Genomic DNA, 27,260 nt, shown 5'->3' with positions numbered 1-27,260 from the left:
ATGGTTTATGTGTCAGTCAGCAAGAAACAGAATCTAACTCGAGAGGTTCCTGAGACTTTAATGAAGGGGAAATGCAGGAAGTATGGGTGGGGCTAAAGTCACCAACAAGGCATGTTGAGGTACTCAGACCCCGGCCCCAGGGAGGCTCTTGTCACCCCTAGACCTGGAGCAGCAGTGGAAGGAAATTGTGTTACCGTTGTTCTGGGAGGAGGGACCGTATGACAGAAGCTAAGGTCCGGTGGGGACAGGTTCTGACAGAGCGTGGGGATTGGGGGGGAGGTCATCCCCGACCTCTCTCTCAACCTCCTGGTCTATATTGTTCAAACGCAGTGGAGAGTCAGCCAGGAAGGGAGCCTGCAGACTCTGCCCCTAGCAGACCAGCCTCCTGAGGTGCAGTAAAGAGAGAAACCCAGAATGGATCCTCTAGGGGAGAAGAGTTAATCAGAGACAAACTGGCCCAGGTGGGAAATGCTGCCCCCACAAACTGCCCCTCAAAAGGAACGGTGTATTCAAGGAATTCCGAGCCCTGAACTCATTTAATCTTAGGTTAGCATCTCCTTTCTGAATCGCCTTCAAATACACTTGGAGTCACCTGATGGCAAATAGAATTGCTGCTCATTTCCGTCTGTCCCAGTCACAGCATTGAATGTGGTTGTAGGGCCAAAGGGGGCTGGCCCTATAGCTCCCTGATAGCAAACAGGAAAAACAAGAAAAGTGAGAATGTCATTGAGAATTTCTGCAAGAAGTATAATAACTAGGGATAAACTAGGAGTGGTAAGAAAGCCTGGAGGAGGCACAAGCCTAAAAATACCCTGCGAATGATTTCCCAGCTCTTGGGTCGTGTTCTGCCCTATGCTCTTACAGCCCTGGTATCTTCCAGAGTCCTCATTGCGGGCAGGGTTGGGGACTCTTTATTATAAATAGTGAGTCCCAAGAGATGACTGCTCTCAGTATGAACAGTGGTGTTGCCCATCTTACACATCAGCCAACAGGGAGTCTATATTTGAAGTTACTGTTGGTTCACCAGCAGGAAAGGGAAAAATAATGTCTTTAAAAGGGACAGAAGTATCACTATGTGATGAGATGTTTAGTTGTGGGATGTCACTTGGTTAAAGGCTATACTGATTAATGTTCCATTGGCAGCTGACAAGAAATAAACTTCCTTACCCAATGCCTTTATTCTATGGCTCATACCTAAGACCTTTCTGAGTTGCTAGAACAAGATGCCACAGTCTAAGTGGCTTACAAATGCTAGAAACATACTGCTCACAATTCTCAGGGTGTAAGTCTAAGATGAGGGTGCCAGCTTGGTTGGGTGAAGGGCCTCTTCTGGATCTCGAACTTCTCATTGTATGCCCACATGGTGGAAGGGTCTACAGAGCTCTCTGGGGTCTCTATAAGATCCCTTATCCCATTTACAAGGGCTCATGACCAAATCACCTCCCAAAGGCCTCACCACTAATCCCATCACCTTTGGGTATTAAGATTTCAGCTGATGAATTTGGCTTCAGACTGCAGCAGTTGATTATAATGTTTTGTACTTCTTTTGCTTCATCATACTTTTGTTTGGCAAAATTCCAGCCCAGAATAAATCCAGCTCTCTACCTACACCATGCCAGCACCTGAGAGCTGAATATGACAGGAGAAAATGCACACCCTGATGGTCAGTTGCTGGTTAAATGCACGGCCACTAACCTTCCCAAGTTTTTCATACAACTGGCAAAGCCGTTTTCCCTGATCCATTCACTTTGTCTAGACAACTATTTCACAGCTCTTCTCACTGCTCTCCTCAAGCCCCTAACACTTCCTTCCTGCATCCTACGTCTGTGCAGATAGCCTTCTTTCTCTCTCACTGCAGACAGACCCCACGCACAACAGAAGGGAATCTGCAAGCTCCCACCACACCTGCTTCTCTCCTGGAGTCAGTGCCCATCAGCTCTGCCTTCCTCCTGTTAACACAGCATTTTGTAGGCAAACCTCTTCACATGACACCTGCTTTGTCTCTTGCCTTCTTCTTAGGGACATTACCCCCACAACTCTCCCTCTCTCTCTCAGATTTATTTTTTCCTCTCCACTGGATCATTCCATCACCATAAAAACATGCCATAGTGTCCCAACATTATTATAAAAGATAAGCATATAATTGTAGATCCTATGTCTTCTTTTAGCCCCGCCACCGCCCCCCCCCCCCAATTTTTCTATCCTTTTCAACAAAACTCCATGTTTGGCTGAAACGTACCCCACTGACTATGGTGGGACAGCAGATGGAAGCTGAGCTTGGCCACTGGGACAGCTGCTGCCCTGTCCCACTTGCTAAATTCAGTAGCACATCCTCAGTCCTCATCTCGGTTCACCTCTTGGATCACCCACACTTCTTACTTGATGTCCAGGATGCTACATTTTTCTAGTTTTTCTCACACTTCACAGGTCTTCCTTGTAAGCTCTTTGCTATTTTTGCTCATTCCCCCCACCTCTGACTGTTAGAATGACCCAGAGCGGGCTTCAGACCTTTTCCGGCACCCTTCTCCCACCATAAGCACTCCCCTACTCCCATTCCAGGAATCCAGGCTCTCATACTAAGAATTAAAACCCAAGTCCACAGGTTTTGTAGCTTTTGGCTTCTACTCCAGCTGCTAGTAGGTTGCTGGAAAAATCAGTCTTTGAAAATTTGAATACATTTACTCTAAGGGTTTAATATAATATACACTGAAAACTTTCAAACTATTCCCTCCTGAGTTTTGGACACATCTATTTTGACTGCTGCTGCTGCCACTAAGTCGCTTCAGTCATGTCCAACTCTGTGACCCCATAGATGGCAGCCCACTAGGCTCCCCTGTCCCTGGGATTCTCCAGGGAAGAACACTGGAGTGGGTTGCCATTTCCTTCTCCAATGCATGAAAGTGAAAAGTGAAAGTGAAGTCACTCAGTCGTGCCTGACTCTTAGCAACCCCATGGACTGCAGCCTACCAGGCTCCTCCATACATGGGATTTTCCAGGCAGGAGTACTGGGGTGGGTTGCCATCCTACCTAGTTGAAATTCCCACTTGATTTATAGCCACTCGAAATTGAGTTCACCAAAATTGAAGTGACCACCCTTAACTGAATCATCCTTCAGTCATCTAGTGTCCCCTCCATCCTTCAGTTGCTTAGGCTGAAAAACACTGGAGTCCTCTTGGCTCCTGTCTTACTCCATTGTCACTGCTCACTTCCTGGGCCAGCCCTCTCTCACCTGACTGTTGCAAAGGCCCCTCACTGGTCTGTTGCTTTCCACTTGCTCACCCTCTGTTCCTCCATTGTACCACCGCTTTTATTATCAGTGCATCAGGTCATCTCATGCCTCCTCTCAAAGCCCACCAGTACCTTCCCATTTCATGTGTCCTGTGAGGCCCTGCACTCGGCAGATGTCTCTGGAATAATAGTATATGTGTGTCCTATAAAACAGGGGCTTCCCAGGTGGCACTAGTGGTAAAGAACCCATCTTCCCAATGCAGGAGACCTCAGAGGCATGAGTTCAATCACTGGGTTGGGAAGATCTGCTGGAGAAGGGCATACCTACCCACTCCAGTACTCTTGTCTGGAGAATCTCATGGACAGAGGAGCCTGGCCAGCTAGAGTCCATAGGGTTGCAAAGAGTTGGACGTGACTTAGCACGTACACACTTCCTGTAAAACTCTGTGTTCTGGAAAAAAAAAAAAAAAAAGTCACTCAGTTTTGTCCGACTTTTTGTGACCCTTTGGACTCTACAGTCCACGGAATTCTTCAGGCCAGAATACAGGAGTGGGTAGCTGTTCCCTTCTCCAAGGGATCTTCCTGACCCAAGGATTGAACACAGGTCTTCTGCATTGCAGGTGGATTCTTTACCAGCTGAGCCACCAGGGAAGCCCATGTTCTTCCTTACATCTGAAAAATGTACTCAAAAAAATAGGATTTGGGGGGAAAGTAGGATTAGAGCGGGCCTCTCCTAATCTTCTATGACTTAAAACCCCAGCACTCACCAGAGAGAGCTTGGGAGAGCTGCACGTTTTTGGGGAGACAGCAAGGGGCAGGTGCTCATTCTCTCAGTTGGAGGTGAAATCCCTCTGGCCTGTGCGGCAGCCAACCTGAGGTCTTTCTCCTTTCCTGCTAAAAGATGAGAATTCTATTCTGGCTCCTTTTGCCTAAGGAAAAAACAAAACAAATGTTTCCATGTTATACCAACATTTATGCTACTATCTGTCAATAGCTTATGAGCTAATTACTGTTACAGAAACACACGTTGCAACAGAACAGCCTGTCCTGGCTTACTCTCAGTTGTCTTGCCTCCTCCTCCGATGTGTCAGGAGAGCACTCACCGACAGGCTTCTGTCTTTGTTCTTCTTACCACCTGGTGAGACCTTCCTCCTAAATCCTCCTGATTTCTTCATCTTTTTCAGATCTTTATGCTAATGTGTCCTGCATATGACACCTTCCCTGGACAGCTCCTTTAAGAGGACAACAGCCTCACTGTCCCCCCAACCCCGACGCTCTCTCCTGCACGTCGTTGTTTATTTTTCCCCATGGCGCTTATCATCTGATATACATGACTCACTTATTGCCTGACCCACATCCGTGAGTCTACAAGCTTCTGGGAAGGCAAGGATTGTGGACTTTTTCATTTTATTTGCTTCCTGTGTTTTTCTCCGCTAGATCTTCAGTGCCTGGAACTTGGGCCCACATGTGAGAGAGTTATTTCAAAAATGTCGACTGAATGAATGAACCTCGAACTCCTTTAGAATTCATCAGAATTTCCTTCCAGGCTAGAGAACAGTCTGTCTGCCTTTATTTTTCTTCTGATGTTGTTTATATGTTTGTGTGCATATGTGACAGGAAGAGTGGATTTTATCAAGCCTGTTTTCGTGTCTTCTTTGGTATGCATCAGACTTGCATGCTGTTTCATACTCACCACAGTGCCCCCGAGGATGTTCTAACCTTTTAAGCTTTGGTATTTTAGTCATTTATTATAAAGGGTGTGCTGGAAAAGATTGTGGTGCCAGGTTGCGTGTATCTTTTTATACCCTTCTACCAACATAAGTACTGTTTGCTCCCCTCTAGAAATCCAAGCTTTTATGAGATCAATTAAAAATTAAGTTAATTAGGTTTGTGGCTTTTCAAACGTTAGCCTGTGCTCTAACTGCTATGGGTTACTGTAAAATTGATTTTTGATGGAAATTTGAAATGTATTACCTCTATACCCACTACCAGTCTTAGTGTATAGTTAGAGAACACAGATCCTCCCAATATTCCACAGTGATGGCCATGGCACTGGTTTATGCTAATATAACGAAGGGGCAGGGAGATGATGACTAACTCCTTTTGGTGCTGGACATGGTTTCATGAGGGTGGTGTTGAGAGGTGGTGGTGGTGGTTGAGGTTGATAGGGCAGAGGGTAATAAGTGCAGAGGTTCTCAAGGTTGGGGTGCAGACCGGAGTCATTCCAGTGGATCCAGGAGTCAGAAGGTGCCATTTAAGGCACAGAAATGTACAGATTCCAGTGCATTCATCAATATATGGTGAATAATTAGGCGTAGAGGTGAGGGTGAGTGTAGGAAATCCTCACGAGAGTGGCAGACCCTTGTGAACTTGACCCCCCTAGGGAGCTCTCAAAGTTTTAGGTGATATGACTGGATTGGTCTTCCCATTCCTCACCTTTCCCAAACAGTACTTGGCTTCTTGGAACTGACAGCTTGTTTGGAGAAAAGATCTCTGTCCCCAGATGAGTGCCTGGCATATAATAGAAGGACTTATTTGTTTCATGAATATATAATACATACACACACACACATATAGACGTACACACACATATATGATTTGTATACATTTGTTGTTGTTCAGTTGCTAAGTCATGTCTGACTCTTTGCCACACTGTGGACTGCAGCATGCCAGGCTTCCCTGTCAATCACCAATACCCAGAGCTTGCTCAAACTCATGTCCATCAAGTCAGTGATCCCATACAACCATCTCATCCTCTGTTTCCCCATTCTCCTCCTGCCCTCAATCTTTCCCAGAATCAGGGTCTTTTCCAATGAGTCAGCTCCTTGCATCAGGTAGCCAAAGTATGGGAGCTTCAGCATCAGTCCTTCCCATGAACACTCAGGACTGATTTCCCTTAGGATTGACTGGTTTGGTCTCCTTGCAGTTCAAGGGACTCTGAAGAGTCTTCTCCAGCACCACAATTCAAAAGCAACAATTCTTCAGTGCTCAGCTGTCTTTATTGATCCAGTGCTCACATCCATCAGAGAAGGCAATGGCAACCCACTCCAGCACTCTTGCCTGGAAAATCCCATGGATGGAGGCCTGGTAGGCTGCAGTCCATGGGATCACGAGGAGTCAGACACAACTGAGCGACTTCACTTTTCACTTCCATGCATTGGAGAAGGAAATGGCAACCCACTCCAGTGTTCTTGCCTGGAGAATCCCAGGGACTGTGAAGCCTGGTGAGTTGCCATCTATGGGGTCACACAGAGTCAGACATGACTGAAGCAACGCAGCAGCAGCAGCTCACATCCATACATGACTACTGGAAAAACTGTAGCTTTGACTAGATGGACCTTTGTCAGCAAAGTAGTGTCTCTGCTTTTTAATATGCTGTCTATGTTTGTCATAACTTTTCTTCCAAGGAGCAAGCGTCTTTTAATTTCATGGCTGCAGTCACTGTCCACAGTGATTTGGAGCCCAAGAAAATAAAGGCTGTCACTGTTTCCACTTTTTCCCCTCTATTTGCTATCAAGTGATGGGACTGGATACCATGATCTTCATTTTTCGAATGTTGAGTTTTAAGCCAGCCTTTTCACTCTCCTCTTTCACTTTCATCAAGAGGCTCCTTAGTTCCTCTTTGCTTTCTGCCATTAGACTGGTATCATCTGCATATCTGAGGTTATTGATATTTCTGCCAGCAATCTTGATTTCCTCTTGTGATTCACCCAGCCTGGCATTTTGCATGATGTATTCTGCATATAAGTTAAATAAGCAAGGTGACGACAATATACAGCCTTGATGTACTCCTTTCCCAATTTTAAACCAGTCCATTGTTTGTTTCATGTCTGGTTCTAACTGTTACTTCTTGATCCACATACAGATTTCTCAGGAGACAGTTAAGGTGTCAGGAGACAGAAAAGGTAGAGAAAATGCAACAGTGAATATTAATATATATTTGAATGAATGATCTATCAATATTCATTTCTGCATTTTCTCTGTAGTAAAGCTTAACTATATATTCAACTCCTTTAGGGTCCTGCACTTGACTAGCAGGTTGCTCATTGAAAACTAGCTTTATAGACTGTGAATTAATAAAAGTAATGGCGCAAGTAGACACCCCATAACAGTTTTTGACTTGGATATTTTAGTCGTGACACATCTTCTTTCTCAATTCTGTTTTAGGTTCCTTCTACCAGCTCTGATCTACTTCTCAACTTGTGGTGTTTTAACACCAGCCCCCCTGCCAAAATAAAAATTTTTGAACACCTTAAGGTTCTTACTTTGATGTCCTGAACTCGTGACTCTGGGAGAAAAAAAAATTTAATGATCAAGGAAATAAAGTTGAATTAGATCCTTCATGAAGTTTATGATGAAAGCAGTACCCTTCTGTAAGCATGGTCTTCTGGTCTGCCACTAACAGGTTGGGTATCACTGATTAGCTCCTCCACATTTCTGCATCTCAGTAGACTAATGTGGCCAAATTTCCATAATCAAATGGTTACTAGAGACCTAATGTTTTCACCACCACCACCACCCCAAACTTACCTCATTGGTGAGATTTCAACTGTATAGGTTATATGAGAGGATAACGCCCTACTCGGCCTCTTTAATCATCTCATCCCAAGGCTGGGATGAGATCTACACAGTAAAAAGTCATTTGTGCAGTCTCCAAATGCCTTTGTGGATTATTCAGCCTCTAGTCCTCTCCCTTCCATGTGGAGGCCAGCTATCTTTGGCAACTTCATAGCTTATTAGCAGCCCAACTAGAGGCCAGGGAGAGGAAATGGATGAGATAAAGCTTAAGTATGTCACATTGGTTCTTTCTTAGCAGCTCTGATAAAAGGCTTAGCAGGATGAGGCTAAAACTTGATTAAAGAGGTTTGAGGATTATCTGTGACTTTAGCTTATATATCTTACCTTCCTCCTTTCTCCTGTTCCCTTTTCTAGTAATTAAGCATGAGTTGGCTGTAGACATGAATGAGGTTGATATAAAAGTTCTTTACTATCCTATAGGTTCTTGAAAAAAAATATATTTAATTACAGGAAAATCAAAATACTTTGTTATTTTTTTGTTAATTTGTTTTGTTACTTTGTTACTTTGTTATTTTTCCTAGTCAAATTTGGGCAAGTTCTTGACCAGAACTGTGACTAAATATAGTAAAATAATTGCTTAAGTCAAAAGATGCATGTTATATCTATGTTCTGGATTCCACATGCAGAAATCTGGCTGCTTAAAGTGGCCTCTGGGTGCAGGTCCTCAAACAAGATTTGTTCTGCAAATCTTCCATGAGCAAGGTCACATCTTTGGGTAGGCAGACCCAGAGATTTCACACTCAGAAGATAAATTCATGCTATGTTTCTTGGAGAAATCTTTAGCCTTGCTTCTCTGATAACCAGGCCTTTCTTCCCTCCTGTTAGAATTTGTGATCCCCCAAAATTATTATCTGGGTTTATGTAAACTCCCAGCTATTCATGATCGTGGACATAAATGGTTCTAGATGCAAGAAAAAAAAAATCCAGAGTTAGAAAGATAATCCGAAATCAACTTTAGTGAAGAAGCCATAGAATAAGGTTCAGGATTTAAGAAATAGAGGTCAAAGTTGGGGCATGGCCTCAGTAAGATGGAGGACAGGGCAGTGATGAACCTGGGACCTCTGGTGAGGCAATGCCCAGGCATGCCCCTGGAACTCTGTCATGGCAGGGACATTGGTAAAGATCGATGGTTATTACAGAAAGAGAAGGGAAGAAGGAAGGAAAAGATTGTGGGAGGGTCCATGCGGTCCCCGTAAATAGTATCATCCCAGTTCCATTTGATAAAGGAGCTTTGTAAACTTTCCTATGTTTCCAACATCTAAAAGAAGACTGGGTCTTTAGGGATCAATAAGACTCCATTTCACTGGGAATTTGTGACATCTCGGAGGAGAAAGTTGTGGGGGCGTGATGGGCCAGCTAAGTCACAAAGCCAGCTGTCTCATTAAAGGTGGCCAGAAGAGGGCCGTTACCTTTTATCAAGAGCACAACTGAAGTTGCAGAGAGTACTTCTGCCACAGAGTCATAAAGCACGGTGCAGGTTTACCCAAGATGCAGTATCTTACACATTCAGATCAGATCAGATCAGTCGCTCAGTCGTGTCTGACTCTTTGCGACCCCATGAATCGCAGTATGCTAGGCCTCCCTGTCCATCACCAACTCCCGGAGTTCACTCAGACTCACGTCCATCAAGTCAGTGATGCCATCCAGCCATCTCATCCTCTGTCGTCCCCTTCTCCTCCTGCCCCCAATCCCTCCCAGCATCAGAGTCTTTTCCAATGAGTCAACTCTTCTCATGAGGTGGCCAAAGTACTGGAGTTTCAGCTTTAGCATCATTCCTTCCAAAGAAATCCCAGGGCTGATCTCCTTCAGAATGGACTGGTTGGATGTCCTTGCAGTCCAAGGGACTCTCAAGAGTCTTCTCCAACACCACAGTTCAAAAGCATCAATTCTTTGGCGCTCAGCCTTCTTCACAGTCCAACTCTAACATCCATACATGACCACAGGAAAAACCATAGCCTTGACTAGATGGACCTTTGTTGGCAAAGTAATGTCTCTGCTTTTGAATATGCTATCTAGGTTGGTCATAACTTCCAAGGAGTAAGCGTCTTTTAATGTGTACTCTTACACATTAGTAGGCTCTTAATATGTTTGCTAAATACATACTAGCTGCTGCTTTTTCCCAGATCTCATCAGACTTCCATAGAGACCTTGAACCTGATCCCTTCCAGAAAACCAAAGAATGACTCTACAGGGAAATGATTGCAAATCCAGAAAGCAGTTTTGCCTTACGGGTAAAAACAGATTTCTTTTCCTCGTAGTTTACTTTGGCTTAGGCTAGTGCCTCGTTCATGGCAGACGGCTACTGTTTGCAACTGTCGTTATCATGTTTTTCCTTCCTTATCTTCCAGTATACTCTCTTCCTGTTGTTAATTCTTTCAGTTTACTAATGAAACCCACTTTATAAGCTGTTGCATTTTTCTTCGTCCATGAGATCCATCTTACTGTGCTCTGGGTCATCTCCATAGCTTTGGCTTCTGTTTACCCGGGAGTTAGTTGTTCACAGGAAAAGAGAGAGATGGTGGACACAGGTTGAGGACTAACTTAATGATTTCCTTCATTTGGCAGTAAGCCTTAATTAAGATCCCCGTTGCATGTTGTTGGATTTACTCTGTGACCTTCTGGAACACAGTCTTGACTTAACACTGGGTGGATATAAAAACAGTAAGCCAAGAAATTTGTGTTTCTCTGCACTGTAGCTGTTTGTTTAGCTGTAGAAAATTTAGTGGGTGGTCCAGGCTTCACCACTGGTAAGACCAGAGCTGAGTTGGAAACTGGTTGTTGAAGGAGAGCGGTAGCAATACTTGCATTTCTTCCATTTTATCACAGTCTAGAAATTAGTTCATTGGGCAGGTTGATCTTGTAGTAATTTGTATTTTCATTTTCTCTCCATCAAGTCATTTAGTTTAAATCTTAGAGCTACGCTCATTGAAAGCTCTTCCTGACCCATGAAATGAATAACAATAATGATTGTCCCTGGAAACAAAGGCTTTATTTGGCTTACTTTTGGAGTGGATACAGAGAAAAACTGTAATGTTATAGAGTAGATTTTTATTTACTTTTTGATTATTCATTTGAGTGATCATAACCTCTAACTGGTATTTGTTTCTGACTTTTGTCAATGTGTTCCCCATATGGGAAGGCAAAAGACCTGAAGTTGGTGCAGTCAACATATAAAATGTAATAAACTGCCCCACTAATTACCACTTTCATTGCCACCTTTAAAGTGAGAGTTTGTTAACCGGATCACTAGTACTCTGCAACCTAAAGCCTAAAAATGGTTCACCTTTACCATAAACACATAAGCCAAAAATCACTTGGATGCAGCATGACACAGTGGTTGGCTCAGAAGCGCTAACTAGGATCTTGGTTTGGCTGCTCCTAAGCTATGTGACCTTGGGTTTCAGGAACCTGATCTTGGTTTGGCTGCTTCCAAGCTGTGTAACCTTCTGCTACATATGATGATTGCAGAGTTTCTTCATCGGGGTTGTGAAACTAGATAATATATACAAAGAGCTTAGAACAGTATCTCACCCTGTAGGGAAAGTAGGGGAGAAACAATGAGAGGAAAGGGGACAAGACAGTGAGGGGTGGGGAAGAGGAGAAGGGAGAGAATGTTAGAGAAACAGTGGAAGGATCTCAAATATAAAATGGCTGTTTTTTAGTTTTTCATGAGAAGAGTTACACAGGCATGCCCATATGATTTGGACAAACTTTGGTGTACATCAGCAAAAGATTGGAGCTTACACTGAGCCAGAGGTATGGACCTGTGTGGTTTATGTCCTGCCCAGTTGCCTGGTGTCCCCTGTGGTCTAATTGATCCCTATTGGTACAAAGAATTTTTTGGACAGGTAATTGGGGCAAACTTTGAAGCCTGATTGTTTGAACTTATTTGCCAAAATGTGTAATTATTTACTGGTGCTTGCTAAAGATGTTAGCTTAGCTCTTATGGCTGAGACAGGATTAAGTTTAATACTTGGAGGCATCTTCTTCAGTTGGCCTGGTTGTTATGACAGCCCTTGGTTTGGCTTGTAGCAACCAAACCTACTGGTTAATTCGTTAGACATTTATTATTTAGAAATTTATCTTCTCAAAGCAAAAATACAGTGCTTTATTATGTTCCATTTCTTTCCTCTAAGAAGACAGTAACTGTTAGATTAATATCAACGGACTGATATTAAATGGGGGTTGAGAAAATAAATTTTGAAAAGACAGTAATAACAAGAATTTTCCTCTGAGGAAGATTTTCTTTTAAAACTTGAAGTGAGATTTATCAAAACAATAATTGAACTTTGAAATAAGACCCAACTAGCAAATTAGAATTTCCAGGAGATCAGGAATGTGTCTGTGTCCTCTATGACTACATCTTTGGGCCTGTATCAGTACCCAGGTCATGGAGGCACTCAATAACACTGAATGAATGAATACAGTATCTAAATTAGCATAACTGTCCCTTGGAGTAATATTAAGTCAAAGGGGGATATGTCATCACTTCTTTATGGTCAGGACCTATGTTGTCTGTTCCAATTAAAAGAAAAAAATGTGATATAAAGGAAACAAAATGAAGTGCTCTTTATTTCTATTGTGTTTGACATCTGTAGTAAGTTCTGAGTTGATTTTCCAAATCCTGTTGTATTGAGATTGTCAGACGTTTCTTAGTGGTGTCTTGTTTGTTCCAACTTATAGTGAAGGTTAGGTTACTGCCATTCTGGGTAGATGTATGTTTTACGTTATTAAAATGGCATGTCTTCTGGGCATGATCATGTAATCCAAACACTTGGCATAATTTCTCTTGATGCTGTGCTCTTGCCATTGCAGAGTCTAAGGACCAAATGAAGTCTTGTTCCTTTCCTGATATTCTTCTGAACAATTTAGAATATGCCAAGTCAATTAACACAATGAACTGGCTCAGTGTTCTTTTCTGGTCTTCTCAGATTACCCACCAGCTGGAGGTTTAGACATTAAAAACAATGACTGTGATCCTTTCCCTGCACTGCCCTTCCTTCTGCTGCTTTCCCTAAAATTGGTCTCTTGATTCCAGTATATTAATAATGAATAGTATTAATAGTTTTATATGAATATCTTGATAATTATTTTTATTACTAGCATTATAATAATAGCATATGTGTGTACAAACACATATACAAAGGGGAGAGTGATTGGTAGATAATTTGGCCATTGGATGAATGCTAAAATTTTTTATTAAACAAATTTTGTGAGTGTGTGTGGTGGTGTTTGTTCCCTTTGCAACTCAAATAACAGACTTCTTGGGATGCAGGGAAAACATATGCTCAGGAAACAACAGAGCCTCCTTTTCCACTGTCGGTATGGAAGACATATGCAAAAGAAATGAAGGGATGTGTTTGGAGCCAGGGCTCTGTGAGCAATAACACGGGTAGGAAAAAAGGCTCACAGGGAAGTAAAAGCTTGGGGCACTTTCTCCTGGCAGAGTAATCTCGTCCTCATCAGCTTTTCCCTGGCCTCAGAAGTACATGTAGAGTGACCACAGCAGAGTGCCCAGCTTCTCAGGTCGCCATCATCCCCTTCCCAGTATGAGCGGGACACTGCAGGACCATTTCTGCCTCTTCCTGCCATTAGCACACACAGCCTAAATGAACACATCCCAGTGGATGGAGCAGAGACTGTTGGCATTTACAGGGATCCAGGGTGATATCTGATCTTCCCACTAGAGAAAAGTGAGAGAGAGAATGATTCTTTGGGACTCTGAAAATATAAAAACACAAATCAAAAATTGAAACTGGAGAATCCACTTAAGAGTTGATAAAAAGTGCTAAACTCTGCATGGGTCATGTGACTTATTCTTGGCATTCAAGGAGCCAGAGGCTCTTGTGGTCTAATCTGGAGAGAGTCGCTAACTCACTGTGTCACCTTGGCAAATTGGTTGATCTCCTTGTGCTGTAGTGTTCAGTCCAGCTGCTGGAGGGAATGAAAGCAAGACCTCACTGAAACCAGATGCTGCCTCTCTGAAAGGCTTTCAGCAATAAATAATATCATATATACTTTGTTCCTGGCAGCAAGTGCTGAACTGTTATAACCCCCTGTTTTCACTTGCTTCTAAAATTCTGGAAATTTCTCATTTGGGCTTGAATTTTTCCATGCTTGTCCTCAGTCCAAAGCTTTTTGGAAATTTTGACCAAAATTTCACTTAGCTGTTTTTCCTGAATGATGGGAGAATGAGGGCAACGCATTGTTTCTTCAGCTCATAAAATAAATGTCAATTTTTGCCTGGTATACGTCAGAAAAACAGCAAAGCTGCTCCGTTTGAAGTGTCTAGTAAAAGAATTGTGGGCTGGTCAAGAATGCCTGCAGAAGACAAATTTAGGTTGTTCAGTGTATCCTCTTGTGTTTAAACAAGACCACACGCAATTGGGACACACATGGAAAGCTCTAGTCTAATGTTAAAGATGGCCGAAGAGGAAGATTCCACTTAGTCCCTCAGGAATCTATCCCCAGCTAGTTACCAAGAGGCAGTCGCAGCTACCATTGGTTCTCATCTTTCTTGACCACTTGCTCCATGTCTACGTGGTTCCTAAAGACTTCATGATTATTTACTGTCACTGACCCCATTGTCTACATTTTGAATAAAGTAGACCTTGTCTTTCAAGTGGACTTCAAAGAAGCCTTCTGTGATCATCAAACTAGCTCATGCATTTCTTCAAAGCCCTTGCAGCCTAATTACATACATGTGTAATGACCTCAGCTGTGCTTCCCCGCTAGACCCACAGCTCCATTATGGCAGAGCCCATGTCTCTCTTACTCATTGTCTCTGTGACACTTAGCTTTAATGTTGAGCATATGGTGGAAACTCATTGCTGAATGAATTAAATCACTACGACTACAATTGTTCTTATTGGCATTTGTTCACAGATTTGTCCATTCAGACATGCATGCGTGAGTTCAGCAAGCATCATTATCTGTTTATGCCAAGAGTTGCCGGGAATCTGTCCTTCGGTCGATGACACAGAAGTTCTTAAGGATTTATTACTTATACACCAAAACAAGTATATTATGTGTGTACCATTGCTTTTCCTGTAATTGGAATATTCGGCTAATAAAGTAAAAGCAGACTCAGGAAATTTATCATTTACTGAGCATCTGTTATGTGCCAGGCACTGTATTAGGTACTGAAAAGAGAAAGATTGGTAAGAAACAGTCTCTGTCAAGAAATGTCCTGTAGGCTAATGGTAGCAAGAAGACAGATCCTGAAAAACTATTGCTCAAGGCAGAATATAATAATCAGGTGAGAGTTAAAAGCTTGAGAGCGATTGCTGTGCCACAAGATAGCTTGTGACCTTGTGCAAATCTCCTGAAGAATCAAGGAGAGATTTCTGGTGTTCCCTTTATGGTCAGAGGCCTCCTGAGGATAGGCAGCTAGTTGCGCTTCCTCTCACAGCCGCCTGGGGCTCTCCTTAACCCTACCAGCTTTGCACTGTCTGCCTTCAACCTTGAGAAACGGGTCCAGTCTCTCAGTACTGGAAAACAAACTTGCCATCAAGATCATTATTATATGCATAAGACCCCCTCTTTATGCTTTATACAAACATGGGTACATTTTTGCCTCTAGCTTTCCGTTTCACCCTAAGTTTGAAGAATGTATGGCAGAAACCGAAGTGTGTACATTTATAGGCAATTGGCTGGGGGACAAACAGCTCTCTACACTCCAGCCACACTGACTTTTTCTCATATTCCCTAACGCACCAAGCTAACTGTCCTCTTGCCTGGAATGTTTCATCCTCAGACTTTGGCATTGCTGGCTCCTCTTGTCATTCTGGTCTCAACTCAACTTAAAGGTCTTTTGTGACCCCAGTAACCAACCATCCCTACCCTTGTTTCCATTTACTTTCTATCACGTCATCCTATTATGCTTGCTTTATAGCATTTATCCATCTGATAGTTTTCCACTCATTGTTGTTCAGTCACTAAGTCATGTCCAACTCTTTGTACCCCATGGACTGCAGCACCCCAGGCTTCCCTGTCCTTCACCATCTCCCAGAATTTGCTCAAATTCATGTCCATGGAGTCGATGATGCTGTCTGACCATTTTTCACTTGCTTACTGGCTATTGTAAATTTTCTTCCAGTAGAATTCTCAGTTTCATGAAATAGGAAAGCTTTAGTGCTGATTTAGAGTGTCCCGGAAAGTGTATGATGCATGATAGGTGCTCAAACATGCACATTGAATGACTAATTGAATACAAGAATGGCCAGAGGCTGAGGGCAGTGGTTGAATCCTATTATGCTCTTTGCCTGAAGAAAACCTCTTGTCCACTGATCTTCAGGTGCCTTTGCCTTGACATCAACCCAAATCTACTCTCTACTGGTGAAGCAATAGCCGCTAGGATGGTATATATCCATGCTCTTCAGATTAAAGGATGCAGCTCTAATACAGGCTCCTTTGATCTCTACTGTAAAGATGCCATTGCTGAGACCAGTATGTTTCAAGATTTCATCCATAGTTCTTATTCTAGACCTTCTGGTTATCACGGACTTCCAAGTATAATTTAGAATGTCATTTCAGGTTTATGAAGCTCTGTATGCTGTAGGTCTTCTCTGAAACTTTTTCAACACATCTTAAAAACTTTACAGTTTCTCTTGCTAATGATTTTCATCTGCCAAAGAGTCTAGTTAAAAATCAGATCACTGAAGATACCTCAGGTGTGTGTGTGTGCGCTAAGTCACTTCAGTCTTGTCCGATCTATGCAGCCCTATGAACCATAGTCCACCAGGCTCCTCCGTCTATGGGATTCTCCAGGCAAGAATACTGGAGTGTGTTGCCATTTCCTTCTCTGGCAGTGGGGGGCGGCAGGGGGAGTCTTCCTGACCCAGGGATCGAACCCACGTCTCTTTCATTTCCTGCACTGACCGGCAGGTCCTTTCACTAGTGCCACCTGGGAAGCCCTACCTCAGGCATACATTTTTCATAATACTTAGGCTGATTGTGTTTTAAGCTGTTTTTTCTCTGTTGAGAAAACCTAAAGGAGGAGGGGGGCAAAAACTGACTTTTTTTTTTTTAAGAGATTTTATTAGGGTTGAGAGTTCTCGTTACATAAAATATATTTCTCTGGTTCTTAACTGAATCAAAAATGAAGCAGACAGACAATTTGGGGAAATAGTTTGGGGTGACCAGGTTTCAGCATATTCGTGGGTTCTCTCAGCTATTTGAAAATGATCTTGAAAGACTTATTTGCATTCCCCAAATTAAAGATTTTAGCCCAAAGGAAAGACTAAAGTTATGGGTTTTGCTCAGGTTGATTTTTGGGGTGTTACACATTTACAAGAGTTTTTGAAGGGGGGACATGGATAGGACCTTTGTACAAAGTCAGCTGGCCAAAAGAGACACTTCATTGTCCCATAATTTTGTGTTACACAAGGGAAAACATCCCAAGCATTATGCCATTAAGGGGACCCAGATTACCAGATTTGTAAGAAAAAGCCAGTAGTTGGTTGAGCCACTTTGTGCATAAAGGGTGGTGCAGGTTGACTGCCAAATTTCTTTCAACACAAGAAAAGATCATTTATATATTAAAAAATAAAATTTTCTCATCCATTATGTAAGAAATTTATGTATGTTAGTACTTAACAGAAGAAATGGCACAGATATATTATGTATTTCAGCAGTCTGTTGAAATATCTTGATTAAAGGCATCTTCAACTCAAAGCTTGAGGGTGACAGCGTTAGTACAGATAAATTCAGTTCTAATAGATTGATCTTTCCATCATCTTAACACTTCTTTCCCCCTGCTCTGGCAACTGTATTAGCTCTGGCAATTAACAGAACACTGTAAAGGTAAAAACGTTTTTCTCTGATCTTGAAATGTTAAGTCAAAAATCATCTCGCTGCACTGCCTGTACCCCCACCTCAATTACTCCTAGCTCATCCTGAAAAAGAGCATCGTGTCTAACCATCACTGTCGAGTGCTGCCTGCATGGGTTGCCATTGTTACTGTTTGGGCAACTTTTCTCACTCCTAAGGTTCTTTCTCCCCTTAGAAGAAAGAGTATCAAACCCAAAGATCACGCACCTTGTGCTGAAGTGGTTGGCTATGCTTCTGTTCAGCCAAGCCTCATTTACTGGAGAAGAAAATAACATTTTATTAGGGCCTATAATTTTCCGGACATTATGCAAGATAATAGAGGAGACACAGATGAGGTCTTGCTTTTGAAGTCTTAGATCTCTTTCCCTTTGGGCACTGGGGAATAAGAAGGCAGAGCTGAAAAGCCGTGGATGATTTTAAAATTTATTTAGTTTTTGTAAAGCAGATGATCACATTTGTCAGGCACCCTTTCCAATATTAAATGTGTCAGTTTAACACCAAATATAATAAGCCTGTGTCTCCCTAAGGGAACTTCTAGTTTGATAAAGATCACATCCAGCTCATTGTCGGACAGGCTGTGATAAATCTCCAGGCCAGAACACTGTAGTGGGTTGCCATTTCCTTCAAGGGATCCTCTCGACCCAGGGATCAAACCCAGGTCTCCCGGATTGCAGGCAGACGCTTTAACCTCTGAGCCACCAGGGAAGCCCTATAAACTAAGCAAGAGTTTGACAAAGAAAGCATGCAGCTTCAGAGCTCAGAAAGATCCTGCCTGATTCAATGACTGAGGAAAACTTTCTGAAGGAAGAGAGAGGAAAATTTGGTAGGTTGTATTACAAGATGAAAAAAGCCAAAACATGGAGAGAAAGGAAAATACAGGGCACTCCAGGTAATATAGAACGTAACGGTTAAAAGTTGGAGTATATCCACGTAATAAATTGAACGACATTGAGTGTAGCTTGAAAGACAGAATGGGACCAGTTTGGATTGAACATTGATTGCCAGCTAAGGAGTTAGGGCCTAAGCATGGGAAGTCATTAAAGAATACTAAACAAGGAAATGTTATGTTCAGAGATGGACTTCTGCTTCCTGGCCACAAAGTGCAAGAAGGATCAGAGACAAAAGTCAGAAAACAGGGGGACCAATGAGGAATATGTGGTGGTTAATAGTCTTTAAAATGAGCAAAGAGGCAGACACACTATTGGTGATGATCACAACAAAAACCCTTCACAAATTAGTGTCTTTCAAAGGAGTAGGGTCTGTCTAGAACACAAATTAAGTGAAACATCCAATGGAGATTCCTTGCAGTAGGTGAATGGGTGGTCTAAATATGGAATTAGGAGCAATACCTAATGATGTAATAGATCAGTCAGCGATGTATACTGCTACTGCTCGCTTCAGTCATGTCCGACTCTGTGCGACCCCATAGACGGCCTCCTACCAGGCTTCCCCGTCCCTGGGATTCTCCAGGCAAGAACACTGGAGTGGGCTGCCATTTCCTTCTCCAATGCATGAAAGTGAAAAATGAAAGTGAAGTCGCTCAGTGGTGTCCGACTCTTAGCGACCCCATGGATTGCAGCCCACCAGGCTCCTCCATCCAAGGGATTTTCCAGGCAAGAGTACCGGAGTGGCATGCCATTGCCTTCTCCGCAGCGATGTATACTGTAAGGCATATATTCAAATATATACATCCATGCTAATCTCCTTTGTTAAAGTCCTGGCCATCTCATTATTCTCTGCAGCATCAAAGACTGCAGTGCTGTGTGCTTTGACCAACAGTAAAGGCACCTTTGGCCCATGTCCAGTTTCTTGTTCTACTGCTGTGCAGAAGTCTGAGTCTGGAAGGTGAATCTGGCCAGTTTTGAGTTTGACAGTCTGCATGAAAGTTCTGACAGGTGCTGTGTCAGACACAGCTTAACCCTTGGGTGGGTTGATTAGTTCCTGCTTGGTTGAGGCTTCAGCAAATTTCACATTTATAAATAATCTACTTGTCATCCCTTCCTTCCCTAAAATACAAGATCTGGAACTTCTTTTGGATCTATGATTTTTAAATCTTCCAAATTCACTAAATATGGAGACAAAATCCATTCTCAGGACCAGAAATAAAAATGAACGAATTAAATGACCCTTCATCTTTTCTAAGTTTATTATGCCAGCCCCGACTTCTTCACTTCAATAAATTAAATGTAGAATTAGCACTAAAGAGAGAATTTGAATTTTTTCTCTTTTGAACACTGGCTACAACCTACAACACACATTAAAATTCTAATGGAAGAAGAAAAATTGTCATGTAGCTTTCCAGCTTTAGAAATAACTGACAAGCTGTGAGCCTTTTGAGGAAGACTTAGTCAGACATTCAGGAATGAATGGGAGCACTTAACTCTGAAATGATTGTTATGAAAGAAAAAGTCTGTGCTGTCTTACAAAAGCATTCATAGTGCCAGTATAGTTAAAAGGGCAAAATGAGCCATGGATGGAAGTCAGTGGCAACTAGGGGATTCTTATCTATTACCTACTCTTCCTCTTAGCTTTAAAGTAGGAACTTCCAGAATACCTAAAACATGTAGACTCCAGAAAACAAACTGAATTTAGCAAAGGAGGCAAACTTGAAAATATGCCAGCATCTTAGATGTGGAATAAAATTTGACCTAAGTATCAATAGTTGTTTCAAAACTGGCATCAATCAGTTTAGACGCACTGTTGAGTTCACTTCAGTCACTCAGTCATGTCCGACTCTTTGCAACCCCATGGAGTGCAGAAAGCCAGGCTTCCCTGTCCATCACTAACTCCCAGAGTTCACCCAAACTCATGTCCATTGAGTCGGTGATGCCATCCAACCATCTTATTCTTTGTCGTCCCCTTCTCCTCCCACTTTCAATCTTTCCCAGCATCAGGATCTTTTTAAATGAGTCAGTTCTTCACATCAGATGGCCAAAGTATTGGAGCTTCAGCTTCAGCATCAGTCCTTCCAATGAATATTCAGGACTGATTTCCTTTATTTTTTTTTTTTTTAATTTTATTTTATTTTTAAACTTTACATAACTGTATTAGATTTGCCAAATATCAAAATGAATCCACCACAGGTATACATTTTAGAATTGACTGGTTGGATCTCCTTGCAGTCCAAGGGACTCTCAAGAGTCTTCTCCAACACCACAGTTCAAAAGCATCAATTCTTTGGCTCTCAGCTTTCTTTATAGTCCAACTCTCACATCCATATATGCCTGCTTAAAGAACTATTGTCTTAAAAGTGAAATACTGTTCATTAGAAGGATCTGTGAAATAATTTACATTTGTTTGTTATAAAATAGTTACATATGGGAAAAAAGTGGGAACCTTGTAAGAACTCAAAGCATAAAAATGCCTTTACCTTTTCAAGGGAAAAAGTAATCGGAAATAAAGTCCCAGGACTTTAAAATTTTTCTAGATGTGGCTGCAACTCAGTAGGCGCTGTGGAAATGACTGCTAGAGCCAAATCTTTTAGCGTGCAAGATTTGTCAGTTTTGCACAAGCTGTGTCATGTTCAGAAGTAGATTATTGGCATAAACTAAGTTACCTATTCTCTTAGGTGTTCATCTCTTTCAATAAGAACAGCTAAATAGTTTCTAGAGCTGCAGTTGAAGCTGCTCTGGCCAACTCTGTGGAAACATACTTGTGAAGCGTGGTGCTATCATAGGACATGCAGATAAAATATACAAGGGACACATTTCTACATACATTGAAATATACATAGAAGCCTATTTGGAATAATTATGGTGGTGGTTTAGTGGCTAATTTGTGTCCGACTCATACAACCCCATGGACTGTGGCCTGACAGGCTCCTCTGTCCCTGGGATTCTCCAGGCAAGAGTACTGGAGTAGGTAGTCATATCCTTTTCCAGGGGATCTTCCCAGCCTGGGGATCAAACCCAGGTTCTGCATTGCAGTGGATTCCTTGCCGACTGAGCCACCGAGGAATCTCATTGTTTCTTAAAAGTAAAATCGAGGAAACTAATTATCGACTTTCTCAGAATATTCTCTGCAGTCATTTGAGGCAGCAAGTGTGGTATGCTGGTGCCTCTGTGCTTAGGAACTGAGATGACCACAGATATATGCCACTCATCCTGGATGTTCTGAACGGGATGTTCTGCCTGTACTGCTGTTTTATGGTCACTGTATTATTATTTCGATGTTTCTCAACCAACTGCATCACATAGTAGTATGTGAAATATTTTGATTCTTGTTTTAGTGGGTGTTTGCTGGCAGGTTTTCCAATAGTCCACTTGATTAAAATGAACCAGGCCTTTCAGAGCCATTAGCTGCAATTCAGGGAGACTAAACAGAACCCCCCATCCAGCTTCCTGAGGTCTTGTCCTGTTTGTGTGACTTCAGGGAGGGAGATTGAGAACTGTTTATTAATCATTGTATGCATGCATGCATGCTGCATGCTGAGTCGCTCCAGCCGTGTCCAACTCTTTGTGACCCTATGGACTGTAGCCCGCCAGGCTCCTCTGTCCATGGAATTCTCTAGGCAAGAGTACTGGAGTGCCCTCCTCCAGGGGATCTGCCTGACCAAGGAGTCGAAGCCGTGTCTCTTATGTCTCTTTCATTGGCAGGCAAGTTCTTTACCCCTAGCACCACCTGGGAAGCCCCTTATTAATAATTATGCCCCCAAGTCAGACAGTTTTTCAGTGGAGTACTGAAGCACTCAAATTAGCATGCTTCTTGAAGGCTAGTCAGGAATACAGCTTTTTTCACTTTGATCAGGCTCTGCTGGCACCAGACCTCTGCGAAGCCTTGTGACAGGACCTGGCCTGAGCAGCATCACATGTGATTTGCTTTTCTTCTTGTAAGATCCACTCTGTGGCTTTTCTCTGGAATCTGTGAGGACAGTGTTTCTCAACCTAAAAGCTGGGATTGAGTAAGCTCCCCTTCCTCCTCATACCAGTTGACTGAGGGTCAACTATTAAGCCATAGGGGTAAGTGCAATGGATGTGGGGGTGACTGTCATGGGTTCAGTGACTGGAACCAACCTGAATCACCATTTCAGCCTTTCCATCTCAGTGTCGTCACAGGGATGGATGCTCCACACGTGGAAAGTCAATATAGTGTGTCTCTAGCTTTCCATCTGTACCATACTTTATGTGCTTGTCACCTTTGACTCTGGCCAAGGATATAGACTTGGGGCTCTCTAAACTACTTTTGTTGTTTTTTTTTTTTTTTTTGCTTGTTCGTTTGTTTTTGTTTCTGTTTGGGTTTTTTGATAGGTAAGAAGTGGACTTATTTAGAGAGAAACACACTCCACAGTGTGGGCCCTCTCCAAAGGTGAAAAGTAAAAGTGTTACTCAGTTGTGTCTGACACTTTGCTACCCCATGGACTGTAGCCCACCCGGCTCCTCTGTCCATGGAATTTTCCAGGCAAGTATACTGGAGTGGGTAGCCATTCCCTTCTCCAGGGGAACTTTCCAACCCAGGGATCAAACCCAGGTCCCCTGCATTGCAGGCAGATTCTTTACCATCTGAGCCAAGGTGAGGGTGGCTCAAAAGATGGCTTGGTTAGTGTTTATGGACTGGGTAGTTTCATAGGGTAATGAGTGGATGGATTATCCCAACTATCCTGGGAAAGAGGCAGATATTCCAGGATTCAGGCCACTGCCTACTTTTGGGTCTTTGATGATCTGGACTCCTGAACTGTCTTGGAGCCGGTGGGTATGTCACTTAACTTGGTGATGTGTTACTGACGAGCATACACTGAGGCTCAATGTCCAGTGGAGGTAGACTTGTCTGCCATCTTGGACCTGTTTGGGTCTCATCAGTTTATGTTGTGACTTTGGACAGTGTCATTCTTTTAAACTGTGTGCTCTACCCTCTTCCCTCCTGATTGATTCCCCGCTCAGAGACTTGACTTCCATATTCTTATGGGAAAGAGAGGGGTGGCAGTCCATCTTCTTGAACTGCTTCAAGGCTGAGTATGGGTGTCAACCCTGACCTACTTTGTTATTTATGTCATTTTCTTAATGTACTAAGGATGCTACAATACATGCCTGTGTACTTGCCACCCAGATGAATACATCAAACGTAAACCTATTTCCCATGCCTGCTTCATAGCCATTGTTTGTAAAGAAGCAAACTATATGGGTAAATGTGAAGTCTCTAACATTTTCCAGTCTCGCCATTCTCTCTGCCACTCCAGAGGATACAGCTGTCGTGTATTGGCATTTGCACAATCCTGTTTATATACTTTTAAATTTTACTACAAATATGAAATATTATTATATACATGAACCAAATTATTTGCATTTTTTTTCAAGTATGTATTTTTTACTTTGGGTGTGGAATGTGTTACTCTGGCAATTGCTACTTTAACTACCAAGTATTTTGTTTTCAGAACTCACCTTCATGGTTATATTACCCTGGTTCATTTTTTAAATTGCTGTGTATTACTCCATATTTTGAAAATATCACTATCTATTCCCACACTGGTTGGAATATGAATTGATTTCATTGTTTTATCGAAATAATTGATACTGAAATAAATATCCCCTTGGGCATATGTGATAGAGCTTGTCTGGAGTACGTATCAGTGGAAACTTGCTGATCATAGGATATGTGCATTTTTGTGTCTGTGCAATATCGCCAAATTGCTCTACCAATTGCACAACCAGTTTGTACTAGTATCAGCAATATGTGAGAACCCTCCCTTCCCCAGGTCCCTGCCAGCACTTGATTACTCTCAGATTTAATTATTTGAGAGTTGATGGATACTGCATATGAATCTCATTGTTTTAATTTTCATGACTCATTATTTATTAAATTGAACATCATTTGTGCAGGGCCATTTGGATTTCCTCCTCTGTGTCTTTTTCTACTCTCTGTCCATTCTTTTCTTATCTATTCTCACTATTGATTTATAGAAACATGTATACATGTGATCCTAATGTATATATATCTTAATATATGTTTATTTTTCATGATATGCATTCATATATATGTGACAAACCCTTTGCCTATTATACACATAGAAAATTTTGCCTCCCATCTGTTGATTGCATTGTAATTTTTAGGACATCTTTTAGCACAGATAATTTTAAATTTTTGATATAGTTAAATTTCCTTATTATTCTGCTTTTTGTGCCTTGCTTAAGAAATCATTTTCTCCTCCATGGTTATATTTTATATTAACTCCTCCCATATTCTAAAGTGCTTTAATTTACTTACGAAACTTTTATTTTAAATAAGTAGACTTTTAATTTACATGGGGTTAATGAATATGTATGGTGTAAAGCATGAATCTTTTTTCCCATGTGAAAATCTAGTCCCAACACCATTAACTGAAAAGCCTTATTCTGTCTCCATTGTTTGTATTGTCTTCTCTGTTATACACTAAAATCCCATATATGCTTTGGACTTTCTAGGCTCTTTTTTCCCACTGATCTGAACTTTCCTATTCTTACAAGATACCATGCCATGTAAATACTATCTCTTTATAATAAGCATTTTTATGTTATAGTCAAAGTCTTCAAAAATTTCACTTGTACTTCATTATAGTGAGAGTCTTCAAAGTTTCACTTGAAGAATGCTATTAGGTATAGGTTTGGAGGTGACCTATTTTTGTCAGATTAAGAAAATTGTCTGTATTTCTAGTTTCTTAAGAGAATTTGCAAATAAATATAAATTATAACATCAGTCTTCTGCATGTTAAAATAACCATTTGACTGCCTCTTCTAAGATATTAATGCTGAAAATTATATTGAGCCTTCTGAAAATGAACTATCCTTACATTTTGAGTCTAAATCTTACTTGAATGGGATGTATTACTATGTCATTTTTGTTTCATTTTTTAGTCTTAAAATGTATTTTGGTAAACATGCTTTTATGGGTATTGATGTAAATAATTTTTAGAAATGTTTCTTATAAAAGTTAAAAATGCAGATGTTTTCCTTTCATTTTATTTCAAATATAGGCATTACCTAGGAAAAGGGATTCTCCATTTTCTGCCTATTGAGAATGAAAACATTCCTGGAACAAAAGCCTAAAACATCTCCTTTTCCTATTTTCTAAACTCTGTGAAGACTGTCACTTTTCAAAAAATTGTGATCAGGCTCAGCTTCTCTCTCCCTTCCTAGTCTCTCTGGTGGGCTATGACTCCCTCAGTCTTCCCCAGGGAGGGTCCCCAGCACCACCCTGCTAATTCTTAAGACAGCAGAACCTGCAAGGACCACATTGACAGCACTCACCACATGTCCGTCTATCTGTCCATGTACCCCTCAGTCGGGCTGCTCACTCCCACATCAGGCACTGTTAGCAGTCCCGTTCCACGTGCACCGTCTGTCTTTCTAACAGAGTAGAGAATCTAGTACATTTTAGTAATCCTTTGAGATAATGCCAACTATTTCCCATATTTTTATTGCCTAAAATGTATTTTCATCTTTTTTGATCAATAAGAAATGTGATTAATATTGTTTTTACAAGCAATATGGAGTTGAATTAGCCATCCGGTTTTGCCTTTCTCTTCCTCATCATTTATTTATTCATCTAGTAAATCCTTACCGCATGTTTTCTCTTGGCCTGCCATGGTTATAGGTACTTGGAGATACAGCAATGAACAGAGTGGATAAAGTCCCTAAACTCATGTAGTTGATATTCTAGTAAAAGAAGAGAGAAAAAAAGTTAACGACTATATAATATAAATGCTCTGGGGGGAAAAAATGAGTTTAAGGGTTATTATTGATGTAGGTTATCAGGAAAGAGCTCACAGATAAAGTGATATTTGAATAGATACTTAAAGGAAGTCTGGGAGAAAAGTACCCTGTGCAGAGAAAATGGCATATGCTGCCTGAGGGCTAAGAAACATCAAACAGTCTAATGTTGTTGGAGCAGAATGAGCAAAAAAAAGTAAGGTGGTCAATGGTGGCAGAGATAGGGGATAAGAGTCGGGGGTGAGGGTTGAGGGGATCAAACAAGATGCTCATACCACTGTGAGCATTTTGGCATTTACTCTGAGTGAAATGGGTACCATCAGAGAGTCTTAAACAAAGAATTGACATGTTCTTGTTTTATCAAGATTAAGATCTTCGTGGGTTTATGTCTTTGGACATAAGATATTCAAGACCAAAAAGTAGACCAATTTAGAAATTATTATAATAATCCAGATAAGAAACATTATTATCTTGGATAAGGAAAATAAAGATGGGGATGGTAAGCAGTGATCACATTCTGGATATAATTTGAAAGTATGTCTAACAGGATTAGCTCATGAATTAATCAGGGGTATGAGTGAAAGGCCTGAGAATCTGGAACGATGATGGTGATTTAGGTTGAAATGACCAAGACTGTAGAATGAGCAGGTTAGGATGGTAAAATCAGAAGTTTGGTTATAGATTTATAAGTTTGAGATTCCTAGCAAACATCCAAGGGAATTATTAGTCATTGGATAGATGAGTTTGTCATTCAAGAAGAGATGTGAATTGAAATTATATGTTTAGAGAACATAATCATAGATGATATTGATGTCATAATACTGAATGAGGTCACCTAAGGAATAAGTGTAAATAGGGGAAAAAGGAGAGGAGAAGTCCTAGGGGTGTTCCAGTATTACATGGTTGAGAAAATGAAGAGGACACAGCAAAATTGACCATAACGTG

At 41.5% G+C, this 27,260-nt stretch overlaps 1 protein-coding gene and 1 long non-coding RNA gene across 10 annotated transcripts in view; one reads left to right on the top strand and one right to left on the bottom strand.

Annotated features, from left to right (window-relative positions):
• Positions 1 to 27,260, top strand: part of GHR (growth hormone receptor) — a 307,144-nt gene that overhangs the window by 83,207 nt on the left and 196,677 nt on the right. The window contains exon 1 of one of the 7 annotated variants that reach the window (XM_044932367.2): positions 9,758 to 11,562. The exons of the other annotated variants lie outside the window; for them this stretch is intronic. The gene's annotated coding sequence lies outside the window, so the exon portion shown is untranslated. Of the gene's footprint in view, positions 1 to 9,757; positions 11,563 to 27,260 lie in introns of those variants that run through there. 7 annotated transcript variants of the gene reach the window in all.
• Positions 555 to 4,450, bottom strand: LOC123330637. 3 transcript variants are annotated; one of them, XR_006546686.2, is made up of 3 exons: positions 4,332 to 4,450; positions 3,996 to 4,157; positions 555 to 686 (listed from the first exon to the last, which is right to left on the bottom strand). It is a non-coding gene; the product is annotated as an uncharacterized LOC123330637 (long non-coding RNA). The 3 variants fall into 3 exon arrangements; XR_006546687.2 differs by having other exon boundaries at positions 4,285 to 4,426; XR_006546688.1 differs by lacking the exon at positions 555 to 686 and adding an exon at positions 3,549 to 3,679.

The sequence above is a fragment of the Bubalus bubalis genome, chromosome 19 (genome assembly GCF_019923935.1).
Source record: "Bubalus bubalis isolate 160015118507 breed Murrah chromosome 19, NDDB_SH_1, whole genome shotgun sequence".
Lineage (NCBI taxonomy): Eukaryota > Metazoa > Chordata > Mammalia > Artiodactyla > Bovidae > Bubalus > Bubalus bubalis.
This window is presented reverse-complemented; position numbering and strand designations above follow the sequence as displayed.